Consider the following 10612-nt stretch of genomic DNA (forward strand, 5'->3'; position numbering starts at 1 on the left):
TTAGTACCGGGTACGCCAAATGTCATCCTGCTGTAGCGGCGAGCGAACGTCAAGCGCGCGGCGCTGTCCTTGACGGCTCTGATTACTTCTGACGTCCGCGCCTTGATTTCTGGCCCTGGTCCCTTATTTGAGGTGACCCATCGATATCAGTCGTACTTCGCCTTTACTACCGGTGTGGAAGGTCGAGCGCCCGTTTCTGAACGTTTTCGATCCGTTCCGAGTCGCGTATTCTATTAAGCAGGTGCCCAGTAAATTAATATACCGAGAGCACCCGAAGCCGTTAGCGCAGCTGCTTATATAGATGGCCAAATCAGCTGAGCGCAGTAGAGCCGTTAAGCGACCGACTTATAACAGACCTATACGTAAACTCAACGGACGTAAATGCAAGCTGTGAAACAAGCTGACTCTGCTAAGACACGTGGTAGTTAAAGAGCATTGACGGCTTAAAACAGTTCAGAAACTAGACTATAATATAAGACTAATTGCAGACGTCAATGTGCGTTAAACATAAACCGAGGACCACGACTTGAGGCCTAAAACCACGTGCGCTGCGCTGCTACGCGTCGAGCTGGTGCTCCGCAATAACCATAACGGTATGTGGTGTCATTTAACCGCTCGCCCCGATAACGAGGTATCGGGCCACATGCCTGATCCTACGCACGAGTCTATAAACAGTCGCAGCCGATCGCCGCGCGAAAAGCGGTGCTATAGCCAAACCTGTTAAAACGAGGACGGCCCCGCGGCTAAAAATAAAACGGGTCTACCTATAAAAAAGAACAAATGCGTGTTAAAATCAAGTCGCGCGATTAAATATAAATACTACACGACGTCATAGTATAAGAACGTTGAAACTACAAATATTAAAATATTCAGGGTTGGTCCGACATTGCTTGTCGACTTCCACGCAGAGGTGTCAGTGATACGCAAGCAGGGTCCGCCGGATTTATATGCAAGACCCGGCGGGTGTGCGTGAAGAAAGCGAGACATACCGACTTCTAAGCATCAACGTTAAACAAGCGATGTAAGAATATTATGGGAGTAGTAGTAGGAAGAAAGGCATCGTTCAAAAAAAAAATTAATGCTACGCGTCTGCGTATAAAATTTACATCATCATGTAGAGCGGAAATGATATGTAGTACAAAATGCCAAATAACCACCTCACTCGATCCTCAAAATTAAATTATCGTCCGGTGCAATCGCACAATCATGTGCCTACCGAGAATATGCTGCTCGTGAGTCGGCAGAAGATGATGCCCCTCTTAGAAAAGCACTGAAGTGACCTCGACGACCCACGAGGAAGGTCGAGACGCCTTCAGCCAAAAGCGCCCAGAGCGGAGGTATTGGCGATACGCGCTGCGCAGCAGCTAGCCAGACTAACTGGCCTCCTCCTTATATTTCGAGTGCCTTGGCCGCGGTTAGGTATTCACACCTTCAAGAGTCCATCTCGCCTTGTACGCTTCGGCACGACTGAGCTTCTTAGGCATGGCCTATCTAGGGCCGTGCTTCGACATGGCGATAGGACTGTCATTTGTCCGGATCTCGGGCTCTTGCCAGGCTTGTCTTCTTCACGTAGAACGGATGGCCCTCATCCGGGATACCGGCCCCGGTGTCGGGCCGGAGTCGAGGTCAGAGCCGAGGAGAAGCAACCTAGAGTTGGTGGTTTCACCAATATTCCGTAGCAAGCACAGACATCTTGCCCAGGATGAATTCCGAGTAGATCCTCCTCGAGCCCAAGCCACAAATGGAAGAGTCTTTGCGCACGAGCCGAAGACTCTGGAAGGCGTCTCGAACGGAACGTGGACGTCGTCGTTATCGCTGATCGCCAATGCTGCAACCTCAATGGCCGAAAGAACTGCCTTGAAACCTTTAAGGCTGTCACGGCCGCCGCTACCGATGCAGACGAAGGCTTGATAACCTGATGGCCTTGGTGAGGCCGTACTGCTGGTTAAGACGCCGAATGACTCCCTATTGCGCGAAGTTTCGCCCGAAAGACGGGACTCCCTAGTCCGGGAAGAGCCGGAGAGAAATCCTATTGTCGTTACGGACTGGAGGCGAGGCCAAGGTGGTCCCTTCTGTACGCGAAGTCTCTTCAGCGAACTCCCTGCACACGAAGGACATCAACCTCCCCACTAGGCCGGCAAGACGTGCATTCCATCCCGTGCTTTCGCGAATGACGCGCTTTCGAGCCGGCTCGTGAGCATGCCATCAAGTCCAACCATTTAACAGTCGCCAGTCAAATTGCTATGAGCGGCTACACATTTTGACCGTCAGGCATTGAAATTAAAATTAATTAGACAAAAAGGCTAAGAAAGTGAAATCCTTACTAAATGCGGACGGGGAGATTTGCGAGCAGGGAGCAATCAAAATATCTGACACCCCCTTGGTGACGGTGATCGATCTTGTATCGTGACGGACAACAGTTCGCACATGAAGATAGGTTGGATTGTACACGAACTTCATGAGCTCGGTGTAGTCGGCCTTGTGATGCGCCATTGGTTCGGAATAAAAGCTGGCTCGGGAGTAGGATAAAAAGCTCCTTCAGTGTTTGTTGGAGGTGACATATTATCAAAAAAATTGAAGCCTATTACTTTGAAATAAAGTCCCATTTCCGGATTGTTTGGGGTAGAAGAAGAAGTGGAATATTTTAGGTCGAGAGGGATCGTGCATTGAAGGGCGACCATCCTCGACCAAGAATGAAAGGAATTCGGCTAAGTTGGTAGGCGAGGATGCAAAATAGTTACAAACCTCTAAAATAAAGGATGGGTAGGAAATCTAAGGCCACGAATTGGTCTAAAAGCAGTTGTCATGTGGTCGGCTCATGGAAGTCCGGTCGGCTCGTCTGACTATTTCGTAGTTATCGAGAATTCGTAGAACAAGGCATGAGCACCCTCCTCATCAAATCGATTCTCCATTTGGTGGTGCCAAGAGAATACCAGCAGCCAGATGAGGAGCTTGCCGTCTCGGAGAAGCGAAAGAAGAATCGAAGGGAAGCGAAAGGGGGCGAAATGGCGGAAGATCTTGTGAGAAGGGAGAAGAAGCTTGGAGGAAGGTGGACAGAAGGATCACCAAAGAGACCAACAGGCGAGGACGGTAGAATGGCGGCGGTGTGGACACCTTCGGCCAAATGCGAAGAACTTCGACGCGAAATCACGGTGAGGGCGCGAGGACGAGGGCTTTATTTGGTCAGCCTCGTCAGGTCAGATCTTGGTCGTGGATGCGGTGGTGGAAGACGGTCATCTGGCCGTCAGTTTAAAATGACCCGGTGATCACGTATGCGGATCATCATACGACGCGAGAGCCGCGTGGCTACATGCGCGAGGCGTTAAATGCGCCCGTACATACAACGCGTGCCCGACGCTGGAAAGATTAATGTGATTAGAAGATCTGAACAAGCAAACATCCATGTTGGCGACAAGAACCATGGGAATGAAAGCGAGCAATTTTGAATTTGACGCTTAAAACGACCCTGGGATATTATAAGTTACGAAGGCGGCGGCTGCTTCCACACATATAGTGACCTGGACTTCACTCGACTAGACTTGAAGGAAGGCAAGGATCCGTGATAGAATATGGGGACCCATTTTGAAGGGTCTCGACTTGAGGGGCCGATGAAGAGTGCCAAGCGCTGGCCAATACCGATTTGAGTAAGTTGTGGAGCTAGACATAACCCATCCGGTTGGGTTTAGGCAGCGAAAGCGGTGGGAGGATCGAAGGCGGGATCTTCATTTTAAACGATAGAAGCGGGTGAGTCGCGTTCGTAAGATAAGCCGAGAGGGCGAGGCCTATCTTTCGGCTGGGATATGGGATATAAATACCAGCATGTCTACATGAGTTAAATAGTACAAGATCATGGAGGACTCGCCGGTCACATCATGGAAAGGTTAATCTGATGTGATATGGCCTCATGGACATCTTCCGACATATCATATCTAGTACGGGCTCTGACGAGGATGCACACAGGCATGGTCAAAAGCGGGTGGTTACTTGATTGTTGCACCAGGCTTCTTGGAGGTCTATATAAGGCCTCCCGTTTCTTCTTCACCGGGGCATGATGAAATCTTGATGCGGAGACCACCTTCTCTGTTATTGTTCCCGCTTTGGCTTGAGGCCGGGACACCCTCACCTTACTTCTTGATTCATAAGACACCGGAGCAGCGAAGCCCGCGTCAGTTAGTTGACCCTTGATTCGAGCAACAGATTAAGTCAACGGATGACTTAATCTCATAAGTCATGGATATGAGATATCAGATTGACACATGGATATATATTAGAGAATATGTACTGAATGACCCGCCATGAGAATATTTCATGGATCATTATATGAGTGTCATAAACATTCTCATGTGACTATTGATATAAATAGTCCTTAGACTTAAAGTCACTATAGTTCTCTACATAAGGAGTTGCGTACTTTGGCATCGATAAACATCACCTGTAACAAGGTAGGCTATAAAGTCGATCACTGGGTATGTAATAAGTTATGTGGAGGGATGTGAGTGATGTAGATGAGATTTATCCCTCCATATAATGGAAGCGATATTTGTGGACCCCTTAATTAGTAGAATACAAGAATGCATGGTCATGCTCAAATGAGTCAATATGAGATATTGAACTTATTTGTTTGAGTGTGTCTACTTAAAAATCAAGAGACATAAAGATTGATAAGAAGATAACATATTCTATGCCTCATTTATCAATCTAGATATCAAGGATAGAAGGATTGAGTCATACAAGATAATAGACACGAAAAGGTGAAGTCAGATCTCGACTTTCTCGTCACTTGGGTAGCAATGATGCATTGCTAGATGTCACTCATTGCTTTGTATATAAAATATTGATTTAGATACATTGCCAACGTTACGAGAGCATATTGGATCACACATAAAGAACATGTTGGTTTAAAGATGGGTATCTTAGTTTGACTAAAATAGTAAGGATTTAAAGAATAAAGGGTTAATCTAAAGTGTTGGTGTTATCATTGTAATGATTGGCACAAGTCCTAGTGGGATATTGTTAGTATTAGTCCTAAGAATCAATTATGAGATGATTAGGTTTATTGGGTTAATGGCTTATTAGGTTAATGGTTAATCCAATATAATAATCTAACCCATTAGCTTATTGGATTAATGGCTTATTGGGTTAATGGTTAATCCAATATAATAATCCAATCCATTAAGAGGAAGACAAAGAGACAAAAAAAACCCCTTGGTATTCATTGGATGAATATAAATAGGTTTCTTTGATTGAATTTTTTATGAGATGAAAAATGTGACTCTTAAGCTTCTCCTTCTTATTCCTCCTTCTTCATGCTTGGTCAAACCACTCTTGCTTGCTAGCACAAGAAGGTGGTTCTTCTCCTAAGTCGTGTTTGTGCGATAGATGAAACATGTTCGTGTGGATACCGTAGAGGCGTGACCACTTGATCGCGCTGAGATCTACATCCAAAGAAAAGTTGTTACTAGGATTACGAAGGGCACACAACAAAGGTATAACTCCCTTTAACAAACTTAGTATGTGATTTTTTTTTTCCTTCGACTGGATTTTCTGGAAGGATCTAGCTAATTTTTTTGCTGCTCTTTCTGCGTGTTTAGCGCTCTAGATCATTACAATCCTCCATTCTCTTTCTCTCTATGAAGATTCTTGTCTTTATTCTCTCTAACAAAGAGGTATCAGAGCCAAGGTTGGAGTGCTTAAGTGATGGCCAACAATGGAGCTTCTTCCTTTCAATCTTCTCGTCTTATAAAGGAGAATTATGAGATATGGTGTATATGGATGAAAGTCTTTCTTAGTTCTCAAGATCTATGGGAGATCATAGAGAAAGGCTATGAGAAGCCTCAAAATGGAGATAATTTACTTAAAGTAGAGAAGGACTCTTTGACAAAGACAAAGAAGAAGGATCAATATGCCCTCACACTCATAAGAAGGATCAACAAGTCCTCAACTTCATCCATCAATGTTTGGATGATTCCATGTTCGAGAAGGTGGCCGATGCTACTACTTCAAAAGAAGCTTGGGAGATAATGACATAAGCTCTCCAAGGTATTGACAAAGTAACAAAAGGTAAAACTTCAATCATTAAGACATGATTTTAAAGCATTGCAGATGAAAGAATCTAAATCCATCATGGATTATTATTCACAGGTGAAGATAATTATCAACCAATTAAAGAGATATGGAGGCAAGAGAGAAGATGTACGCATGTGGAAAAGGTCTTTTGTTCTTTAATTCCTAAATTTGATTATATTGTGTGTGTAATTGAGGAAACAAAAGATTTAGATTCAATGGCTATTGAAGAATTGGAGGGCTCATTACAAGCCCATGAAGAAATGATGAAGAGAAGACAAGAAGAGCCACTGGACCAAGTTCTCAAAGCCAAGGCTACACTAAAGAATGATGAAAAAGGACACACTTTTGAGGGTCATTTAATGGGCGAGAAAGAGGATCATACAAATGGACCAAGTGGGGGAAAAAGAGACAACTTGAATCAAGAAAAAGAAGCCAATTATCACCTAGATACTATGGAAGAGCAAGATGAAAAAGACAAGGCTTTTATCCAAGTTCAAATCGAAGGAAGTATGATAAGTCTAAAATTGAATGTTACACTTGCCATAAAATGTGTCAATATGTTTGGGAAGAGACTCATCTTGTTGTCGACAATCAAAAATTGAAGAGTCAACTTTATTGCTACAAATCAGGGAAGAAGAGAAAGGTGATAACAATTTATGATATTTGGATAATGATGGAAGCAATCGTATGTGTGGGTACAAAGATAAATTTGTAGATCTTGATGAGAAAGTAAAGATATTGCTTCTTTTGGAGACTTCTCAATAATTTATATTGAAGGAAAATGTACAATTCTCATTTCTTCTAAAGATGGTAGTCATAAAATAATATTAGAAGTTTACTTTGTGCCAAAATTAAAGAGTAACATTATAAGCTTAGGTCAACTACTTGAAAGGGGTTGTGAGATTCTTATGAAGAATAACTCTCTTTGGCTTAGAGATCTAAATGCTAAGGTTGCTATGTAAAAGAATAGGATGTTTACTTTGAATAGTAAGATAATTGAAGCAAAGTGTCTAAAGGCTAATGAGTAAGATGAAGCATAATAATGACACATGCGATTCATTTATTTGAACCTTGGAGAATTAAAGGCTATGGAAGAAAAGAAGATGGTGAAAGGTATGCCTCTGATCAATCATCTAAATCATTTATGTAAAGCATGTCTTCTTAGTAAAGATGCTAGGAAGAGTTTTTTAAATGAAGCAACATCTAGAGCAACAAAGCCACTTGAACTTGTGCATACAAATGTCTGTGGACTAATCAATCTTCCTTCACTTGGTAAGAGTAAATATTTTTTACTCTTTATTGATGATTTTGGGAAAAAAACATGAGTTTATTTCTTAAGCAAAAATCAGAAGATTTTCGTGTTTTCTAAAATTTCAAGACTCGTATAGAAAAAGTGAGTGGATATAATATCAAAACTTTTGGGTTTGATCAAGGAGGCAAATCACTTCCAAGGAGTTCAATGATTTTTGTGAAACTTACGGAATCTGACGTCCTAGATCGCTACAACAAAATGGAGTAGTCAAGTGGAAGAATAGAACCATTCTTAACATGACAAGATGCATGCTAAAAGACAAAAATATGCCAAAGGAGTTTTGGATCAAAGCTATTTATTGTGAAGTTTACTTGTCTAATCGCTCTCCGACATTGAACATCTGCATGTTAAATATGCCCCAAGAGGCTTGGAATGGAAGAAAGCCTAAATGTCAAACATTTGCAAGTTTTTGGTAGCATTGCATATGCTCAAGTACTACAACAAGAGAGGTCTAAGCTTGATGATTGAAGTGTTAAATATGTCTTTATTGAATATAATTTACATTCCAAAGGCTATAAGTTATACAACCCAAACAATGGTTAAGTAGTGGTAAGTTGAGATGTTGAATTTGTTGAAGAAGCATCTTGGAATTAGGAAGTCCAAGAAGAAAAAATTTATAATTTTCTTTCATACTTTGGAGAAGAAGAGCAGGACACCATAGTACCAATACAAAATACAACTCAACCCCCTACTCCCCATGATGACAGTCAAATTGAAACACCTTAAAAGATGAGAAGTGTGCATGATATTTATATTGAAACTCATGAAATCAATGCTTGTATTTGTCTTTTTGCATATTAAGAATTGTTGACCAATGAAATTTGCATATTTCCATAATAGTATGTTATTGTCCACTTTGGACCTAAACCCTCATAGATTTATTTTTAGATTTTATTCAAAAATCGCTTAGAAACTATTCAATTAATTATACATTAGTTGCATAAAGAAAATAGAATATTTTTAAGTTACATTTCAAGTCAACTTTCTTGAATGACAAATTGGAGGAAGATGTTATATAGAACAACCATTAGGATATAATGCCAAAAGACAAGAAAACAAGGTTCTAAAGTATAAGAAGACTCTAATATATATTAAAACAAACCCTTAGAACTTGGTACATCAAGATTGATCAATATTTTAACTTTAAAAGTTTCATAAAATGCCCACATGAATATGATCTCTGTGTTAAAGAAAAGGAAAATGTTGATTTGATAATTGTTTATTTATACATTGATGATCTCATTTTTACAAGGAGCAATTCAACAATGTTTAATGAATTAAAGAAAGACATAGTTGCAAAATTTGAAATCACAGATGTTGAGATAATGTTATATTATCTTGACATTGAGTTAAAACATAGTGATAATGGTATATTTGTTTTTCAAAAGAGATATACAAATAAAATCTCACAAGAATTTAGCATGAAAGATTGTTAATTAGTTGACACCCCTGTTGAATGTGGAGTTAAGTTGTCCAGATTTAATGATGGTAAGAAAGTAAATCCAATATTATATAGAAAACTTATAAAAAATTTGAGGTACTTGACATGTTCTAGACCTGATATTCTTTATAAAGTTGGACGTTTTAGTAGTTATATGGAGTCCCCAACTCAATTTCATATGAAAGTTGCTAAAAGATATTGAGGTATATTAAGGAAACTTTGGATTATGATTCAATTAATTTATTTTTTACAAGTTAAGTAGATACAGTGATAGTAATTGGGGAGAAGATATTGATGATAAAAAAATACTTTGATTTTCTATTTTGCATTGAAGATACTAAAGTAGAATATGTAGTTGTTGTTGTTTGTGTTTGTCATGCCATATATGGTTAAGAAAATTATTGAAAATGATGCATTTACCACAAAAAGAAGGTAATGAAATTTTTTATTGATAATAAGTTAGATATTACTTTCGAAAAGAATCCTTTTTCCCATGACAGGAGCAAGTATATAAATACAAAGTATCATTTTATGAGAGAAAGCATTAGTAGAAATGAAGTTCAACTAAAATATGTAAAGACGTAAGATCAAGTTGTTGATATTTTCATCAAAGCATTGAAATTTGAAGATTTTGCAAGATTAAGAGCAAAGTTTAGAGTAACAAAAATTTAAGTTTAAAGGGGAATGTTAAAATAATAAACTTATATATATATATATATATATATGAATGAATAATATTCATTCACTAACTCTAGTATATATTCATAGAATATATTCTTAACATTTAGAGCATATTCTTATCATCTAGTTATAAAACAGTGTCTCTTAAAGAGCTTTTTGTATGTGTCTAATCTCTTGATATGAATAAATATGTTCTTGTACTTTATATTTGATAAACAATCAAAAAAAAATTAAGAAATAAATCTTATTGAATTATCCTTCATTCTCTTTCTCTCTATCACGATTCTCATCTTAATTCTCTCCAACATTTTGTGTTTTAATAAATATGCAAGTGAGTACGTATTTTGAATGTTCCCAAATTCGAACTATAGTTCAAGTTCATCAGTAAATTAGCATAACAAAATTATTATAAACAATATTAAAAAATTTTCTTTATTTTTGTTTACATCAATATTAAAAAAGAATTTCACCTTTTTTTAATTAGAAAATATCCTTTTTCCCAATATTATTATAATAGATAGTTTTGACAAAAACAGTTGTAACATGCCTAAAACCATAAACTTATTTAACCATAAATTATAAAACTAGGATAATGCATAATGATAATCAAATTTGCTAAAATAAGTTTCCCACCAGCCCAACTAGAAGCTAACCATCACACCATTGAACAGGGACATCAAATTTACTTAAGACTAATATAAGTTGGTTAAATTTCTCCAAATTAATGTAATTTCAACTATATCAAAATATTTGTTTTAACTACATATATAATGATTTTGTCAAAAATTAGTATAATATTTCTATAATTCTATATCGATAAAATTATTTCAATATTAAAGTGTTCTATTTATATTTTTTTATTAAGATGAATTTAAAATTAACATTAGAATAATAATATTTTTGGGATGAAAAATATAGGAAGTTTTTTTAAATTTTATTTTTAAATAATGAAAATCATGATGTTAATAAAAAATATTTTAACACTAAAGCTCTATTTTGTTTTAACCGGCACAGATCGACAGTATCAATGCCCGCTCTAATATATCTAAAGATGATTATTAATCGGCGAAAAATTAAGTTAGAGCGGAAATTTAGAAGGCATATTTTTTTAA

The sequence above is a fragment of the Zingiber officinale genome, chromosome 11A, assembly GCF_018446385.1.
Source record: "Zingiber officinale cultivar Zhangliang chromosome 11A, Zo_v1.1, whole genome shotgun sequence".
In the NCBI taxonomy this organism is placed as follows: domain Eukaryota; kingdom Viridiplantae; phylum Streptophyta; class Magnoliopsida; order Zingiberales; family Zingiberaceae; genus Zingiber; species Zingiber officinale.